Below are 19,335 nucleotides of genomic sequence, written 5' to 3'. Positions count from 1 at the left end.
GGGGAGAACTGAACCTGTTTCCGGATCCTACGTTTCTCGCCAAGAATGAGTTACCCACCAAAAGGTGGGGTCCCTGGAGAATCTGCCCTCTGAAAGAAGATGCATCTCTATGTCCATTGGAATGCCTAAAGGTCTATCTTCGTAGAACTTCAGACTTCAGAGGTGGTCAACTATTCAGGGGAGAAACATCAGGCTCAAATTTATCACTGAAACAACTTAGGGCGAAAATCACCTATTTTATTTGCAGAGCGGATCCAGACAGTACACCCGCAGGTCACGATCCGAGGAAAGTTGCCTCATCCTTAAATTTCTTTAATTGCATGGATTTTGAACATCTTCATTCATACACTGGCTGGAAGTCTTCCAGAGTTTTCTTTCGTCACTATGCGAAGCAAGTGGAGCAACTAAAGAGGTCTGTGGTAGCAGTGGGTTGCGTCGTTAACCCTGCTGTTTAACTCTTCGAGGAACAGTGGATTTAATTGGGACGATTAATTCCGGGGTGTGTGTGTAGTTACAAACTGTTCTATAAACTAAGTGTTAGGGCTCTTGGTTGCCCATATTGAGTGTTCCACTTTCAAAGGTGAACCTAGCATAAGTGCAGACATGTGTGCTGAGCGTTTCCAACGCTAATGTAACTGATTAGTAATACAGACTTTTATATTTTTGATACCTCGGTATGTTAAAAGTGGCGCTAATGTTTTTCTTTCAGATAAACAAGTTTCTGTTTACTATCATGCTTATGCTTATTTGTTGGTTATCCTCCTGTTATATATATATATATATATATATATATATATATATATATATATATATATATATATATATATATATATATATATATATATATATATATATATATATATATAATGGTTGTTTAACCTCCTTTATTTATTGTTTGTCAATAAACAAGGTCTTGGGAACCTTGCGTCTCCTTCACCTGTGTCAATTTATTTGATATAATTTTGCATTACGTTCTATGTATATTTATCTGGGATAATTCTAATAGATTGTTCCTTTATGCAAGCATTCTTTGCATTGGTTTATGCTTTCCCTTGGCGGGAGGACTCCATGCCCTGAGGGGACGGTGGCGGATATGCAAGTTTTCCGCCTACTCGGATATAAACCTTTGTCCAATCCAGCATTGAACGTAGAACTGGTCGATATTTCATATTGACTCAGTGGTTCTTTACGAACTATGCTTTACATGATATAGGGTGAGACCACTATATTGGCTTGTCTGTTATTTATACATAGGTATATGTACTCTTCGAGACTTTTCCAGAGTCTAGTAGGACTCTTCCCTGTAGGGGGCAGGAAGCACTAACATGGTCTATGGTTAGTTGAAAAGATGTATGACCGTAACATCTTAGGTCTCTAGGTCTAGTTGGCCGGGAAATACCTTCGGGGAGTACGGCACATTTTGAGAATCCGCAGATACAGTAATGATCTGGTATACTTCCATCAGGATGACATGGCTTGAGCCCAAAAAACGGATTTTGTGCGAAGCGAAAAATCTATTATTGGGTGAGATGGCCATGTGATAGACCCGCCCTTCCCTTTCTTTAAAAGCGCTGTAGGTCCCCTCCCTACAACCAGTATCTGTAGCACCTCGTGTATCGCTACGAGGAATACAGATGGTGCCGTGAGCGGCGCAATGCACGCTTACGAAACGGGAGAGGAGAGATACCTTGCGAGCAGCTCTCCTTTCTTTCTCGTTTTCGTTTTCTTGCCAATTGACCCCTTCGAAGTGTTAACTCTGTTCGGGGTGCAGATTGCTATGTGGCGTGTCAAGAATACGTCCTCTGATATTTCGCGATATCCCTGGTTCTTTTATTAGGGATATTCGCTCCAGGAGTTAGAAATCTGGGTACCTTAAGGTAAATTCTCTGGGAATATCGCCGTAGTTATAATATACCCAAGGAAGCTACCCTTTAGGAGCTTCCATCAGGACGACATGGCCATCTCACCCAAAAATAGATTTTTCGCTTCGCTCAAAATCCGTTTTTTACTTCGATATTGGATTCATTTCTTTTCTTTCTGTTCAAATCCTTCCTTTCCTTTATGCCTTTTCTTATTTTATCGTTCATCCAGGTTGCTCATGTACCTTTTCTTCATTAAGAACTTTCCTTTTATATACTCTTGCCAAATTTTCTTCTGCGGCCTCTTTTATTATCAGGTCCATTCCTTCTATACTGTCTATCCATTACAATTTCCTCTACTCATTTAGTATATTCTCTTAAACTTTTTTCATCTGCCCTAAAGTATTTTACTTCCTCACATCTTCCATTATTAAAATCTTTATTCTGGTAACTCATGAATTCCAGTTCTATTATGAGAAAAGTTGTTCCACATGATTGATATGAGTTGTATTATCATACAATAAACAAATGAAACTCACACATTCTAAGGTATCTTACATTTAGATTTAGTGAGGGTGAACACAATACACTAAACCTACTTCTTCAAAAGGCTAAATTTCCGAAATTAAACAAACTTTCTTCTTTTTAAGTCTCTTAGTATTTTATGCTCTAATTAGGAATTCGATCCAGCGCTAATTATTTCTTCTTCATTTAGGTTTTGGTTTATTATGAATAAGGCAAATTAATAATGAATCCTAATAGAGGCGGGTAGATAAAGAAGAATATTACATTCAACTTTTTTTTTTATGGTTGAATTTACATCTCCCTTATATCTCAACAACCTTGACATTAGGGTCACTACATATGCCCATCAATATAGGCTACATAAAAGGCTTTCGTCTCAAGATTGTAAAACCGCGAAAACTAAAGAGTCACTTCTTAGTTTTGCTTTCATGAAGAAAATTGTTTCACTTCCTAAGTCTCTCGGTGGCAAACAACATTTAAGAGCAGGTCATGTCGCACCATTAGGTTTGTAGTTTTACAAGTCAATTATCTGAAACACCAACTCAGAGTTCTTTCAAGAATACAACTTGAATAGTTTAAAGAGTATATAATGAGCAGACTTAAGGTGGTGACAGTTATATAAAACAGATTTTGACACAGGAGGAATCTATTTTTTTGTGTGAGATAATCATGTTGTCCTGATGAAGTTCCTCATTGGCAGCTTCTACTCGGGATATTTCTGCGAGTGATATACCAGAAAAATTCCGGATCTAAATTTGGTGCAACATACCCGGGAAGCTTCTTGTTAAAGCTCGTTGCAAAGAGATTTATTTACAGTTCTGGGACTTACTCTAGGAGGAAACAATAATTTTGTGTCCAGAGACCATTCTGTTTCCTGAGGCTTGGATCTCAACAGGGCGTCCACAGTCACATTGCGAACCCCTTCGACGTGAAATGATGAAAGATGAAATTTCCTCCTTTTCGCTAAAGAGAGAATGGCTAGGATTACATGGCTGATCTGATGAGATCTTGAGCCCTGTCTGTTGACACAGTGTACTATTGTGTTGTTGTTGATAACCAATTTGATGTGTGATTTTGTATTTGGGTATAGTCATTTCAGAGTCAGAAACAATGCCATAGCTTCCAGAGCATTTATGTGAAACTTGTGAAATGCAATCAAACACTGACCCTGCACTTTCTTGGAAGACTAGTGTCCCCCGCAATCCTTGTTCCGAGGCATATATGAGAATAGTCATGGTTGGAGGAGGGTACAGTAGAGGGATTTAGTTCGATACTCTCTTGGCAGTGGACCACGGCTTGAGCTGCTTCCACAGTAAGACTGGAGTTTTGTGGTGAAGATCTCTCTGAGCATTTGATGCCTTTCTTCTTCAGACTCTGTTGACATCTTTGAGTCTTGCTTTCATGGTTGGGTCTATTACAGCAGCGAACTATAACGACCCTAAGACCCTTTCCAGTTGCTGTCTGGTGAGTACTTCTGAATAAAGTAGTCACCTGACAGAGTTTGCAATTTCCTGCCTTGTGGTTGAGAGAGGGTATGTGACTGGAAATTCCAGTGAATTTCTAGCCACTGCAATTTCCCAGCTGAAGATAACCTGCTAAGGGGTTTGTTGCTGTTGATGGTGATTCACTACACCCTGTTTGTATCATGTGCCATACTGGTTATGCCCAGTCACACGTTTAGAGGGAAGTTGTCTCTGTGAATGAGCCTTTGTTTATTGAGAATAATGCTCTCGATCGTGGAGTTGGTGCCCATCTTAGTGTTCCCTCTCAGCATATAGATCTTCATTGTGACTGGCTATTTAGGCCTGATGTTAGTGTGGATTGAGAGTTTTATATACTTCCCATAACTACTGTACTTTGGCGCCAGTCGTCTGACGAATGTGAGGTCAACAGGATGATTGTAGAGTGGGTTCCTGGCACCTGGCTATTGCGTAATGTTTGTCTTAATACTTCAGAATTCTTTAGAGTATTGTGCCCTATATAATAGGACAGGGGGAGGTAGAAACGAGAGAAACCTGGCTGAACACCGCTCGTGTTTGGAGACATTCTTCAGCTACAACCTCTGTGACTCTAGACTTTAGTGATTAGACACACTGATAAAGTATTTTGAAGAAGACAAAGAAGACTGAACCAACATTCATCATTAGAAGCAGAAGTCATATTTCTTTCTGTCAACATTTTATATCTTAAATTACTCCATGCCATCTGTCCCTTGTTTTATGAAGGTTTGGAAAGTCAACTCATCCTGCTTGGTAACAACTTTGTATGTTTATCCATTAGTTTTGGTGTTCTGTGAGCATTCGGTGGATTTTTGTGTAATGCTGTAAATACCTACAATATGATAAATCTTAAATATAATTTTATTTTCTGTTTGCTGGCTATTATTTTCATATTATCATTAATGTTTTGCTTTTTATATATTAAAGATTATTGCTATATTTTGCATAATCTACAACGTGTACAATAGTTGAACGTAACATTAAACCCTCTTATTGGTATACTTCTGCAAGTGATATATCAGAGAAATTTTACCTCTGAAGTATCAACGGAGTTTTAACTTCGGAGGAAATACCCCGAGAGATATTGTATATAAATCAGGGACGTATTAATAACAAGCCATAGTTATCCTTCACCAAATAGAGTTAACCTTGTCTCGAAGGATAAGGTAAGGGTAGGATACTTGGGCAAGAAAGCCGTTACAGCTCCTGATCTCAGTTTGCTACAATTAACATATTTCCTGTGTATCCATTCCCCTTTGCAGTCGACATCTTTGACGGTCGCTTGGAGAGACTCCGCCTGTTTTTTGGGGGGGCTTTTTTTAATAATTTTCGATTATGGATGCTTCAGCTTCTTCCTCATCGACTAAGTGAAATACCCCATTTTCGTTTCTTGGAGAGTATCACATCTCCAGCCAGTGTTTTATTTGATTTGCACTCTTTTATTTTTTCGAGGCCGGCATGCCGTCAGTGCCATTGCATCATGTTATAAAATCGCTCAGAAATGCTTAGTTATTTTTTCATATCACTGGAAGAATATGTTTTACATTATTCTTTTAAGGTGTGGTATGTTTATGGTATTTCTTGGGTTTTATTTTTATCAACATTGACTTGGGGTATCATATGCTAACTAGCTGCCATGCCTGAAAAATTTTCACTCATGCACTATCCCCCTCTTCTTTCACCTAACCTCACTGGTTTGGGGAGGCTGTCTATCCTCCCATGCTGTCGATTTGTCACGGCGTGGAGCTGTGATCTTGAAGGTCCTGGGAGTTGGCTAGTGTTGTCAGTTGCCCTAGGGTGGCGTATAAGTTTAGCAAGGTAGCTGAGGTCTTGGGATGCTGTTCCCTGTGTCTACTTAGTTTTACCCATTGGAATGCTCTGCCCACTGTTCTGATGCTAGCTAGTAGACCCCTTGTGTTCCTTACCCATTATTATGCTTGGTTATGAGGACTTGTCCTCTGTGCCCTATCACGGCAGACCCCCTGGAACACTATTGCTGTTCTAATGTCGCTCTTGAACTTTCCTGTTATGCCGCCTAACCATTTTCTGAGTCTCCCATCACCACCCCTTTCTTCCCTAAACCTTGTGCCAGTTAGTATGCCTACTTGTAGGCTATCTTTTCTGTCCCTAGGTAGGTGAGATTTTCTCCTTCCCTGGTCAAAATCTCTCTGAGGTCTTAGAGACCACCCTTGGGTATTGTCTTCTGTCTCTGCTTCCTGTATTGGCAGCTTGAGTTCTTCTAACACTGGCTGTGTGTTAGCTATAGGTCATTCCATCTACCACCTCAGCTGCAGCCTTATCCCGCATCGGAGGAAAATTGTCCTCTGGAGTTGGTCAATTGGATCCTGCCTGGTTGTCAGGATGTCTTTTGAATTTTTAATTCTTAGCACCCTGGCTGTCTTGTACGGCTCTCATTATCTTACGGGCTACATCCCAACTTTTCATAAATTAATAATAATGATCAGTCTTGACAGGTTCATTTTTTAGCTGCCTTTCATTCCTGTACTTCCTCTGAGTGTGGACCCTTCCCTATGGGATTGTTCACTCTCCCCCTCTTTACAATGCGTCTACCGCCTTGTGTTGATATGCCTGGGATATTGGCAGGTCAGTCTTTTATTGGCTACTAGAAAGAGTTATTGCCTTAATGCAGCTGTTGCCGCCTTGGGGGTAGCGGTTACTGGTCTAAACAGTATGACTACTGAACTTGCCATCTTAGGTTGTTCCAATAGACCTACTCTGGAGGTTCTGGTGTCCCTTTGATGTGATCCTTACCTTCATATTCCTACAGCACTGTTATTATATTTTGCTTCATAAATCTTTATAGATTTCTGAGCTTTTTGGCATTTGTTCTGATTGTGTACAAGCATTAGCCATTTTTTAGGCAGTAGGTTTATTTAATTTAGGATGGGTTCTGTAAAACTATTTTTTTGGAAAATATGATTTTTAATGATATGTACTCATTGAAATTTCTCTTCTTTACAGGTTCCTGATGACATGGAGTGTTCAATGGTCACCTTTACCAGACGGGCCAAGTCGCCCTGTGGCCGCAAGACCTACCAGAAACATGCTGATTGTCGTGTTTCCAAGGGATCTTTCCAAGGGATCTGTTGCAATCTGGGAACCTACAAAATTCCAGATTTACAGGAATCTCCTTCACACCGGCTTTTATGCCACTGACGTCTCCTTGGACGTTCGAGATCAAAGTCGGAGGATGCTCCTACACTGGGTAAGAGGCTTCCAGAAGAGCTCTTAACAAGATGAGTCCTATCTTCTTTCTCTGGAACTGAAGGACCTTCTCTTTCCAAAGGCTGAGGTCACCTAAGTGTTTGGTAATCAATTACTAATGGTTCAACTCCCAACGGTATCCGCAGATCATGCAGATGAGGAAGTTCAATACGCTCTGCAAGTTATAAGTCTGGATGTTGACAACATGCCGACTACTTCTGTGTCATCAGAGAGGGAGAGGATCCTGCTGACCACGGAAGCCTCAGAAGAGTCGTTGGATGTACATCATGTGAGTAGAGCTCCCTGTGCCTCCTTACTTTCCCCCATCACTGCTGCTCAAGTCCCAGCTTCCACCTCCACGCCAGTTCAGATTTTAAACACACCTTCACTTCTTAGTAACTTAGAACTAATGGCATTTATGAAAGCTTTTATGGAGAACCTAACCGCCAAATATGAACACTGTTAAGCGTACCTAGCAGCAAGGATAGTAGCTTTTAAAAAAAGGCACCTTTTTCTAAGACTTCCCCAGCTTCAAGCTTATGGCCTTAACCTAAGGGTTCCTCCATATGTGGGATAGTCTGGTTTCCTAGCCAGTTTCAGACTTGGAATTCTTTCTATCAATCGATATTTTTCCTTTCTTCTACATAAGGCTTAACTCGGAAGCATCCATTAGTGATGATATTATCCGTAAGGAAACAATTCTTCTCTACCATAGCAAGGCTCAATCGCTTTTGGTTAGAGAGTTGAAGATTGCTGAATTAACCAATACCAGTCTTCCTGCCCTTGGTAGGAAACTGGCCACCTTTGTGGCACCCAAGGATATTGTCTCCCCTTTTGGCTCTAAAAGCTTAGAGGCCATGATGAAAGCAATAGTGGTGTATTTATGATACGAACAACTGGAAGGACGTCCAAAATATCTTCAATGTTGGAAAACTAGATAAGACATCGGAAGGCAAACAGTTTAATGAGAAACTACCTGGGATTCCCAAGTCTCTATAAAAGGAGAATGGGAAGCTAAAGAGAGACTTTCTACCCCTTTAGGCTTCCAATCTTATCTTGAGAAGCTTATTGGAAACTATTTCATATCTGATCTCTTCCCAGTTTTGGCGAAGACTCACATAATCATGTTTCATAGGGATCTCCATGCTTTCTTCCTAGCCAGGAGAGCATGTAGAGAACACATCCTAGCCACTGCTATGATCAGACATGAACCTAGAAAACTGATTGAATCCAATATCTGGGGAAGGATCTCTTCACTGAAAAAAATAGTTAAAGAAGTCATGGACTAAGCAGCTCAGAAGAATAAGAGCCTTATAGACAAGTGGGTTATGTCCTCTAAACCGTAACTTATCCCCAATGAAGGACCTCAACCCAAGGGGGAGAAGCCCAGAAGTTCCTTTAAGGGGAGGAAATCCTTTCCTCTAGCAACAGCCTCAGTTTTCGCCATCCCTCAGTCTGTGTACATGGTTCCCCAGCAGTATGTATCAGTCTCCAGCCCTTAACCTGGTGTATGAGATAGCTACCACAACATTCTACCCTGCCAAAGCTCAGATGAAGGGCTCTGGTAACAGGCGAAGGTCTAGAAGAGGCAGTCAAACTAGAGGCCGAGGAAGTAGAGGCAAGACGACTAAAGATGCACGTACTTCACAACAATATTGAGGAGCTTCCGTTAGTGGGACAACTCCACCTGTTCAGGAATCAATGGGAGTTTGACCCCTGTGCTCACAGCAATCTCAAAAAGGCTAGGCTTTAAGAGGTTCCTTCAACTCACAACCCCCTTTTTAGAGTATTGTGTTCAGGACCTTCGCAAGATAGTCATCCGTTGCACAAAATCCATAAACTTTAAAGGATGGCTATTCTGCATGCCCAAGAAAGATTCTAATACTCTTTAAACTATTCTGGACTTGTCGCCACTAAACAAATTCATTCTGAAAAATAAGTTCAAGGTGCTGATTATCTCGTGAGTATGGACCCCATTACACCATCTCCATAGAACTTATCCCAACTTCCCTATTATTATTATTGGTCAGTAACTGACTACATCGATGTAGGCGAGAGTTTTCATTCAAAAAGAATCTTAATAAGCTTTTTCTTATACTTCAAAGTAGATATTATTCCTTACAAGTAGATCAATTGGAGACGCATCATCGCTGAAGGAAGGAACCCAATTATTACCACTTGACCTACAATTACCTGGATTGGAATCAAGTCAAAATAATGAAATCCCAGTTAAATCCGGTTCTCTTAGGGAGATGCGATAAAGCACAAACTATTGTGTAATATAGAGGGGGTTTTGGAAGTTAGCATCAAGAGTTGATTAATTAGCTGGTAGGCTGCAGACAATGTTGCCATTTCAGGATGATGTGATAAGATGTAAGCTCAATACTTTATAGTTCCTCTTTGATACAATTGCTTTGAAATATTTTTGAACTCTTGCGTATGAATAATCATTTAATTTTCAACAGACTGATATATATATATATATATATATATATATATATATATATATATATATATATATATATATATATATATATATGTATATATATATATATATATATATATATATATATATATATATATATATATATATATATATATATATATATATAACAGTTGCTTTTTACCATTTAGTACATAAAATAATGAAACAAAAGCTTTTTTGCAATTAGCATTAAGGTCTTCTTTCAGATTTCATTTACATAAAGCTAAATTATCCAAATTCAAAATTGTTTCTGGATATCCGTCAACCCTTTTGTTCCTGAACCAAGCATTGTTCAATATCTCTTATAAATACTGTTATCAAATGATGTATGAATAAAATGGATATGCTGGTCTTTCTGATTCGATGCTACAAAGCTGGAGAACAATATTTGGTCATTTCAAATCAAGTATCAAATTTAAAATTACTTATCAATCATTATATCACAATCAATTAAGATGGTTTTCACTATTATGAAAACATATTGGCACGAAACTAAAATGATTCTTTATTGAATTTTATGTTTTGAAGAAAACTCCTTGGTTCCATCTTAATTATTTTCTTTTTACTTATTACAACAGACACTTCATAGAGAGATCTCCCTTTCATTTATTTTATTAACTTATTATAGAGTTATTCGTTGAATACATTTAATTAAATAGATTTGAATATGAAAGGGATCGAGGTATCTTGGGAAACAATGGTTATACTCTTGATAATTAATTTGGTAGAATGGACAAGGGTTGGGGGTTGGAAGTCAAAACTCAGAACAACTGCTGTACCATTGAGAAGAACGAAGTGGTTTCTGTCTCTAAAAAAAACATTATTTTCCAGTCAATGAATAAGTGCTCAAACCAGATTTTCTTCTCGTTGCATATTGATCCTTAGTTTTAAACTCTGTCTCTCAAAGATTTGTCCTAAATTCACCGCTGGTACGACTCATTTTCATTGAAGGTTCATTATAATCACATGATACGTTCATATTCACTTTGTTAATGAATAATCAAAATGCCAAACTGGCCACCGCAGACACTTTGAAGACTCTCCCATGCCCGTTGGTGAGAAAACATTGGGAGACCAAAATTCACAAGTAATTTACGCAATGTATACCCAAAAGGGTAAGCAATAATAATTCGTCGTGATAGATGAATTCAACAAGAGAGCTCCGATGGTTGGATAATCTTGATCCGACTATTTCTAAAATTTTTAAATTCTTTTTCTCAAACTATATATGTAAATTATCACTAATTTTTCGTAAATATTACCCCAAAAATGCAATCAATTTTTTAACGAATAATTATAAAAACAAAAACAAAATCTTAAAAGGTAACAATAGGCCAGGCTGTTCAAAAGTATATTATTACACAGTCACTACATATATAGTTCCACTGACTGATATTGGCCGGGAAAGTTCCGTCTCGGACTGTGAGTCAGCCACTGATCAGGCACAACTCTCCTGCAGATATAGTTTCCCTGACATTTGCTCCTTCATGAGGGTGTCATGTGGTATGGTGGCAACGTCATTCTGACATAGATGGAAAAACCAGTGTTCGTTTCTCCCAACTAACGAGGGAAAAAGTTTTTGCTGCTTTTATTAATAATAATCTTATCATTAGCTAAGACACAACATAGATTAGCAGGAAATTCGTAGTCTACACAACTATGTATAATGAATAACAGAATAAAGATTTTACTGTTTCATTTTATTTGTTCTTTGTTATTGTTTTGTTTCAGTTTAATCTTTACTTCTGCTATCCGTTTTCAAGCTTTGGTATTGTAATATCCTTGTTTTCCAGATAATTGAATCTCTGCCTGACACACGAATTGGTAACAATAATTACAAAATGAAAAATTATAACACCAAAGTTTGAACTTCCAAAATATCGATAAATAGATTCTAAGACTTAAGAAGAACATTCATAATGTGGCTACTATTTTCACTAAAACTTCTCTTAAACTAAGATTAAGCAAGACCGAAGCAAACTGAACTGTTGAGGGCTCTGCAGTATACTCTGTATCCCTACACAACAAAACAAAGTTTCCTTATTCCTGTTTCTATAATTTTCTTTTAATTTCAGCATATTCAACCTTGTTTTCATAACCATTACTGCCTCATTATTGTTAAGTTCTTCCATGTAATCTCTTCTACCGTTACCATTCACAAACCTCAGTTTGGTCATCTCTACTTTCTTTTCTCTATTTTCTTTTTTAATTTCATTTGCCACTTTACTTATTATTTCTTTTTTTCTCTCTCTTTTCATATTTTCTTACTTCTTCAATTTTTTATATTATATTTATTGCACATTTCTATGATACTTTTTTCACTAACATTCCCCGTATGGTTCTCTTATTTGGACAGCTATGTGTACCTGGGAGTTGTCATAGATAAACAACTAACCTTCAAGGAGTAAATCAAGTACCCAGAAGAAAGATCAAATGGAAATCTTGCAGCCATGAGATTTATGTCTTCTCTAAATGACGGAGCAAATGAGCATATACAGAAGAAGTACAACCTAGCCTGTACCAGAACACTGGCGGACTATGCTGCTCTTACCCTAACAAAGCTGACAGAGGCCCAAAAAGTTACTCTAGAAAAAATACAAAATGATGGCATGAGACTCATACTATGAGCACCCATACGGACAAGGGTGTGCAATATCAGGCTTGAAACCAACTTGCTGACTTTAGAAGACAGAATTACACAGAGAACTGCAAGCACAAGGCAAAAATGTTTCTCTCTGACAGAGACTCCATAGCAAAGAATTGGGTAAGAGAAAAACTCACAAAGCACCCTGAGATCCAGACCTAAAGCTCCTATGGCAAGGACCACATTGATAATCTAAAGAGCCTTGGAATAGCTGAAATAATACTGCAACTGAGCCCAGACACAACCCAAGGAACACATCACATCCCAACCTGGAAAACGGAAATTGCACCTTTCAGATATAGGCTACAAAACTTCCAAAAGCAAAAGAAGATTGCTAAATTGGAGGAACTAGGAACAGCAGCCCAGAAGGCATTCCGAAACATATAAATTGCAGGGCCACAGACCTATCACATAGATGGCACTGTGAATCTTGAAATTCAAACAACAGGAGCTGCAATAAACTCCAACAACTTTGAGGCTTGCTGGAGAATATCCAACAATGCCTCCACTATGCAGACAGAGCTTATTGCAATAAAGCAAGCACTGAAATATTCGTTTGAAATCGAAGAAAGACCAGTAGTTATCCACAGACTAAAATCCTCAATGCAAGCCTTGCAACAAAAAAGAACAAAGAAAAAAAAAAGGTCTACTAGCTGATATCAAGTCACTACTATATCAGCACAATGAAAGAGGCAGACCTGTGACTCTCTACCTGATTCCCAGTCATATTGGAATACCATGGAATGGGAAAGCAGATGAGCTAGTCAAAAGCACAGACACATAGACAGGGTACAGGTGCTCATGCAGCTGGAACTTCAACAGACTAATAACAAAATAAAGCCACAGCTCAAAGAGAATAGGATCAAGGTCCTACACAAGTAGATAGAAAATAACTCCCCTTCACCCAGGTGGTACAAGTGGGCCACAGATCTGGTGCCTCTCCCCATTGACAGGCACACACAAAGAGAGCAAGCTGTATGTATTCGCAGACTCAAGCTGCGGTACAAAGCCTCTTAGGAGACTGTAGAACACAGTGTAAGACCATGCAAATACAGTGAAGAGATACAGCAATAGGCCCTTCTGCACTACTCGCTATAATGTAGGGAGACCGAATATCTAAGGGGTAACTTACATGGCATTTAACTCACAAAATGCCATGCAAACTGCAGCCACACTGGTAAAAACAATTGGTGAGGATATTGAAACCCATAGACAATTGCTTTAAAAACCTACTTCGACCGAGGTAATGTAACCTCTAGAGGTTCATTCAACTTCATCTCATCCCCTCACTGTAGGGCCCTATACACATCATCTGTATTCTTCCATACATTTTTCTACAACTAAAATACTCTGCAGGGACCCTAGGCCCTAAATTTCTCAAACTACCACTATCCATGACATGATGGCAACCTTCCACTACCACCATCATCCTTCCTCTGTTCATATCTGTCTCTTCAACTATAAACCTTTTAAATTTCTATTTTAAACAATTGACCATCTGATTTTTTTTTCAGATTACCTACGGGCCGAACAGGGGAAAGTCCCGTGCCAACAGGAATTGTTGCCTTTAATACCACAACAACAACAACAGATCTCCCACTACTTTCTTAACTAGCTGTTTGTCATCTGATGTTATGTTGTTATGAAATAGCATTACCCTTTTATACTCTATTCTATTTTCAATTGGCCATATTCCTGTTTCTGCTATTAGCCCACAGTATGATGTGGTAGCAACCTCTTCAAAAATTCATTTCATGATTTTGCATTGTATACTCTCTAGTTCTTTCATTTCATTTTTTAAACTCCGTGTCTCAAGATTTTGCTACCATTGTAGGTACTACTACTGTCTAGTAGACCTTTATTCTCATTAGCAATACCATTAGATTTCTTACTTTGTTACTGTCTCCATACTTCCTAACTTCCCATACCATGTATTATATTTTAACTTCCCTTATGCTTATGCTGAGACTTTGGTTTACTTTTTCTGAGTACCATTCTCCTAAGTATTTATATTCCTAAAGTGTTACTATTCTTCCATTTCTAACCACCACATTCACCTTTTTAACCACTTCTTTTTTGTACACCGCAGACTTCTGTTCTTCCAAACTACGGCAGATGCTAATGGCTCTTTCTACTGTGTAATGATTGTTTCTAGGGAATATTATATCATCTACATAAAATAAGGTTTCTAATTTAATAATTCTACTCAGGGTTATCATCGTTTCACTTAATGAATTATCTTTATCCCGTGACTATTGAACATAACTATGGTTCAAATACTGTTCCCTGTTTAACGTTTCCTTCTATCCTAATTTCCTCTGTATATCCAGTGGGGCTCTTGATAATTGCTTAGCCCCTTCTCAGGGGAGAGGGGGGGGGGGGGGGGCACCGAAATGTCGTCCCCTGTATAATCATTCTGAGACAGAATTGAAGATTAGCATCCTTTAAATTCAAGAAACATCTTGCTTATAAATAGTTTTCTGCTTAAGACAAGTATAGCTCATCACTTTCCTTTGTAGCAGACGAAGCATAGAAATGGGAACATCCGAAAAGCAAATCTTCCTTAAGACTAGCTAAGAATGAAAGGACAACTGATTATCTTTTCGATAGTCAGAAAAATCATTACATGCGAGAACTGCAGCCACACTGGTAAAAACAATTGTTGAGGATATTGAAACCCATAGACAATTGCTTTAAAAACCTACCTCGACCGAGGTAATGTAACCTTTGGAGGCACGGGACTTTCCCCTGTTCGGCCCGTAAGTAATCTGAAAAAAAAATCACTTGGTCAATTGTTTAAAATAGAAATTCAAAAGGTTTATAGTTGAAGAGACAGATGTGAACAGAGGAAGGATGATGGTGGTAGTGGAAGGTTGCCATCATGTCATGGATAGTGGTAGTTTGAGAAATTTAAGGCCTAGGGTCCCTGTTGGGCAAGAAGAACAGCAACAAGAAAAGGAATAGAAAAAATCAATATTCGATGTATATATAATTTGGAAATACAATGTCCGTAAAGAGACTACGATAAGCAATTTGACCCATGATTACTGAAACATCCATGCTTACTGAAACATCCATGATTATTGAAACATCCCGGACTTCATCAAATGCATGATCTGCTGGTACCGTCGGGAATTGAACTGTTGGTAATTGATTACCAAACATACAGGTCATATCAGCCTTGGGAAAGGAAAGGTCCTTCAGTTCCAGAAAAGGAAGATAAAGGGCATCTTTTTGAGAGCACTTCTGTAAACCTCTTACCCAGTGTCAGAGCATCTTCTGACTTCGAACTCGAACGTCCAAGGAGACGTCAGTAGCATAGATGCTGGTGTGAAGGAGATCCGTGTAAACCTGGCATCTGGGATGTTCTTAGATTGCAACAGCTCCATTAGAAACATGACAATTAGTATGTTTGTGGCAGGTCTTGTTACAACAGGGGGACTTGACCTGCCTGGTACAGGCGACCTAGAAAGAAGAGACATTTCAATGACTACATTCTAGTTAGCATCAGAACAGTGGGTAAAGCATTCCTATGGGTTAGAATAAGTAGACTCATGGAAAAGCATCCCAAGACCTGTGGCACCTCGCCAAACATATAGGATAAGTGGAAAATGAAAACAGCCACCCTAGGGCACCTGAGAACACTATACAACTCCCAGAAGGACCTTCAAGACTGCAGCTCCCCGCCATAACGAATCAACAGCATGGGAGGATAGTCAGTCTCACCCAATCATTGATGTTAGGTGAAAGAAGAAGGGGATGGTGCATGAGTGAAAGTTTACCAGGCATGGCCGCCAGCTATCGTGTGATAACCGAAGTCAATGATGATAAAAACGCCCAAGAAACATCAAGGATGATGGGGTAATACTATAAACATACCACGTCTTAAAAGAATATTGTAAAACATATTCTTCCAGTGATATGACTGAATAACTAAGCGTTTCTGATCAATTTCGTAACATGATGTAAAGGCATTGGCCGCATTCCAGCCTCGGAAAAATAAAAGCATGCAAATAAAAAAAAAAACAGGGTGGAAATGCGAAATTCTCCAACAGACAAAAAAAGGTTACTCAACTTAGTCGATGAGGAAAAAGCTGAAGCATCCATGATCGAAAATCATTAAAAAAGCCAAGAAAAATCGGCAGAATCTCTCCACGATTGTGACTGCGAAGGGGAAGGGATCCACAAGAGGCGTATTAGTTGTAGCACATTGAGATCGTGAGTTGTAGGCTTTCTTGCACACATATCTTACCCTTACCTTATCCCTAAAGACAAGGTTAACTCTATTTAAGTAGGGATAACTATGGCTTGTTATTAACACGTCCCTGATTTATACGCGATATCTCTTGGGAAATTAGCTCAGAGTTAAAATTTCTCTAGTATATCACTTGCAGAGATATACCAAGAAGAAGCTGCCAAAGGAATTTCCATCAGGACGACATGGCTGGAGCCCAAAAAAGTCAAAGATGAAATAATACTGATGGTTTAATGTTACATTCAACTATTGTACACAATGTAGGTTATGCAAAATCTACTAATAAACTTTACTAAACAATAACAAAACATTAACAGCAATACGAAAATAATAGCCAGCAGAGAGAAAGTATAACTATATTTAAGATTTATCATATTGTAAATATTCACAGTATTACACAAAAATCCACCCAATACTCACAGCATACCAAAACTAATGGATAAATATACAAAGTTGTTACCAAGTAGGACGAGTTGATATTCAAAACTTGTATAAAGCAAGGGACAGATAGTGTTGAGTAGTTGTACATATAAAATATTGACAGGAAGAAATATGGCTTCTGTTTCTAATGATGAAATCTATTTCAGTTTTCTTTGTCCTCAAAATAATTTATTGTTGTGTGTAATCACTAAAGTCTAGACTCACAGAGGGTGTAGCTGAAGGATGTCTCCAAACACGAATAGTGTTCAGTCAGGTCTCTCTTGCTTCTGCCTCCCCTGATCACTCATTACAGGCTGCCAACGTAATAGCCTGTGTCCTGTACAAGGCTGTACATTCTAACATGCAAGCAATGATCTCTCTACCAGCTCAAAAATATGCCTAGCTAGAACAGGGGACACCTGCAGAGCTGGGCTTGCAGCATGATTGGGACTGTGTCCAGCACAAGATATGGTGTAGATGCAATGATTGCAATCTGTACCACGACATTGTATATTGACTTGTCACTAGAAGGAATAGGGAGCCTCCGTTGTACAAGAAAGCCCTACAGCTCAAACTCATCAACATTGAGATCCCGCACTTCCACCCACCAGGAGTGCTGAAGACCCTGGGCAAGCCACCTAAATGTCTCAGTTTTAAACCCATTCCAGATATCGACTGCATGAAGGCGTCACCTAATAGATATTATTAGGAACATGGTCCTCCTGTTCTTGACCCCTCTCCTCAACCAGTGAAGATCCCACCTGCCAAGAGGAAAATGAGTGGAACAACAGTGAAACCACCTACTGCCACCTCCACTGCCACACTACCTACTAGCACTCCAACAACAGAAGAAGCATCAGCCATGGACCTGGATCCTTCCAAAGACACTTGCCCTCCTGCTCTGGCTGAGTCACATTAGCCAGACTGCAATTGCACATCCTGCCTAACACAGCTACTTGTTGAAGTCACTGCCACACTCATCCCAACTGTTGGGCCTACACCAGAACTTGCTAAAACCACTGCCACACTCACTCCAACTGTTGGGCCTGCTCCAGAACCATGGCCCACCTCTATGGATCCAGAGCATATGCCAAAATTCAAGTTGTCAGCAGCTATGCAGCGGTTGCTGCCATTGCAGCCTCAAGCCCAGGAATAAAGATCTCTGGCAGAGCTAGTCTAAAGGGTGACATGATCATCATCCCTAAGGATCAGGATAGCACCAGCCTTCTTCATAGGGAAACCTCCCTGACCTAACTTGATCATGCCAGGAAACTATTCTGTCATGATTCCACTGTCCTTCATAACTGAATGCGATAATGTTGCCCATGCTGAATGCCATTTGGGCAACCATTAGCAGCCCATCAGGAAAGTCAGTCACCTTCATTGGGCCAATCCCACAATCACTGGACCTCGGACTGTGGGGAATTTTCGTTAGAGAGGACTTATACATCGACCCACTACGCTGTTACAACGGTCAACGTTTTCACCACTACAAGGAGGACTGCAGGAGCTCAAAGGTCTGTGGAGTCTGCATCCACCGGCATCCCACCCAAGAATGCATTGACACCCACAAGAACGGATTAGAGACCCATCCAAAGTGTCCCAACTGTGGTGGATCTCACGACGCCTGGAACAGGAAGTGTCCTGAGAAACTTAGAAAATTGAAAGCATTAAGCTATAGACCATCCCACCTGCCACTACAGCAGCTGTCCTGCCACAGCCACCTAAGCCTCAAAGTGCTCCACGTTCCAAGCCTCCACAACGTCTTTCCACTGATCCTGATCCAGTCACCCCTACTCTTGTCACTGCGGTCATGCTCTTGGGGCTGAGCGACTGCAACTCTATGCCTACAGTTATATTCTCGGTAATGAGCGACTGTACGTCCTTACTGAGGGCCTGTCTAGGTTGTGTATGCTCTTTGACGAGCTGATTCTCTTGCATGTGTCTATTAACTCTGAAAAGTAAGATTGCTCTGGTCGGAGTAATACACTTGAGCAGATTGTCGACCACACCTGTCAGGTCTTCCACCTTTGGGGGCTATGACTGACTGTGTAAGAACTACGTCCCGGAATAATGTCTAGGCAATCTACGCAAGCAAGCAAATGTCCTTTTATATCAAGAACAACACCCTATAGAATTCCGAAGCATTAAAGACTAACATTACGTAATAGTGAGCTACCAGGAACCCTCTCTTGAATTATCCTGTTGAACTCACGTTTATCAGATGGCCGGGCCGGGCCGGCACCGAAGTACAGTAGTTATGAGAAGTACTAGAACTCTCATTCCAGAACACAATGATATTTTGAGTTACATATACATTAACTTATGAAAATTAAAAATTCTATTATTACATTAACATATATAAAAAAAACGGCTTATTTTATTTTTACATCAATCTACATGAAAAAATAAGCCAATATAAC

The sequence above is a fragment of the Palaemon carinicauda genome, chromosome 25 (genome assembly GCF_036898095.1).
Source record: "Palaemon carinicauda isolate YSFRI2023 chromosome 25, ASM3689809v2, whole genome shotgun sequence".
In the NCBI taxonomy this organism is placed as follows: domain Eukaryota; kingdom Metazoa; phylum Arthropoda; class Malacostraca; order Decapoda; family Palaemonidae; genus Palaemon; species Palaemon carinicauda.
This window is presented reverse-complemented; position numbering follows the sequence as displayed.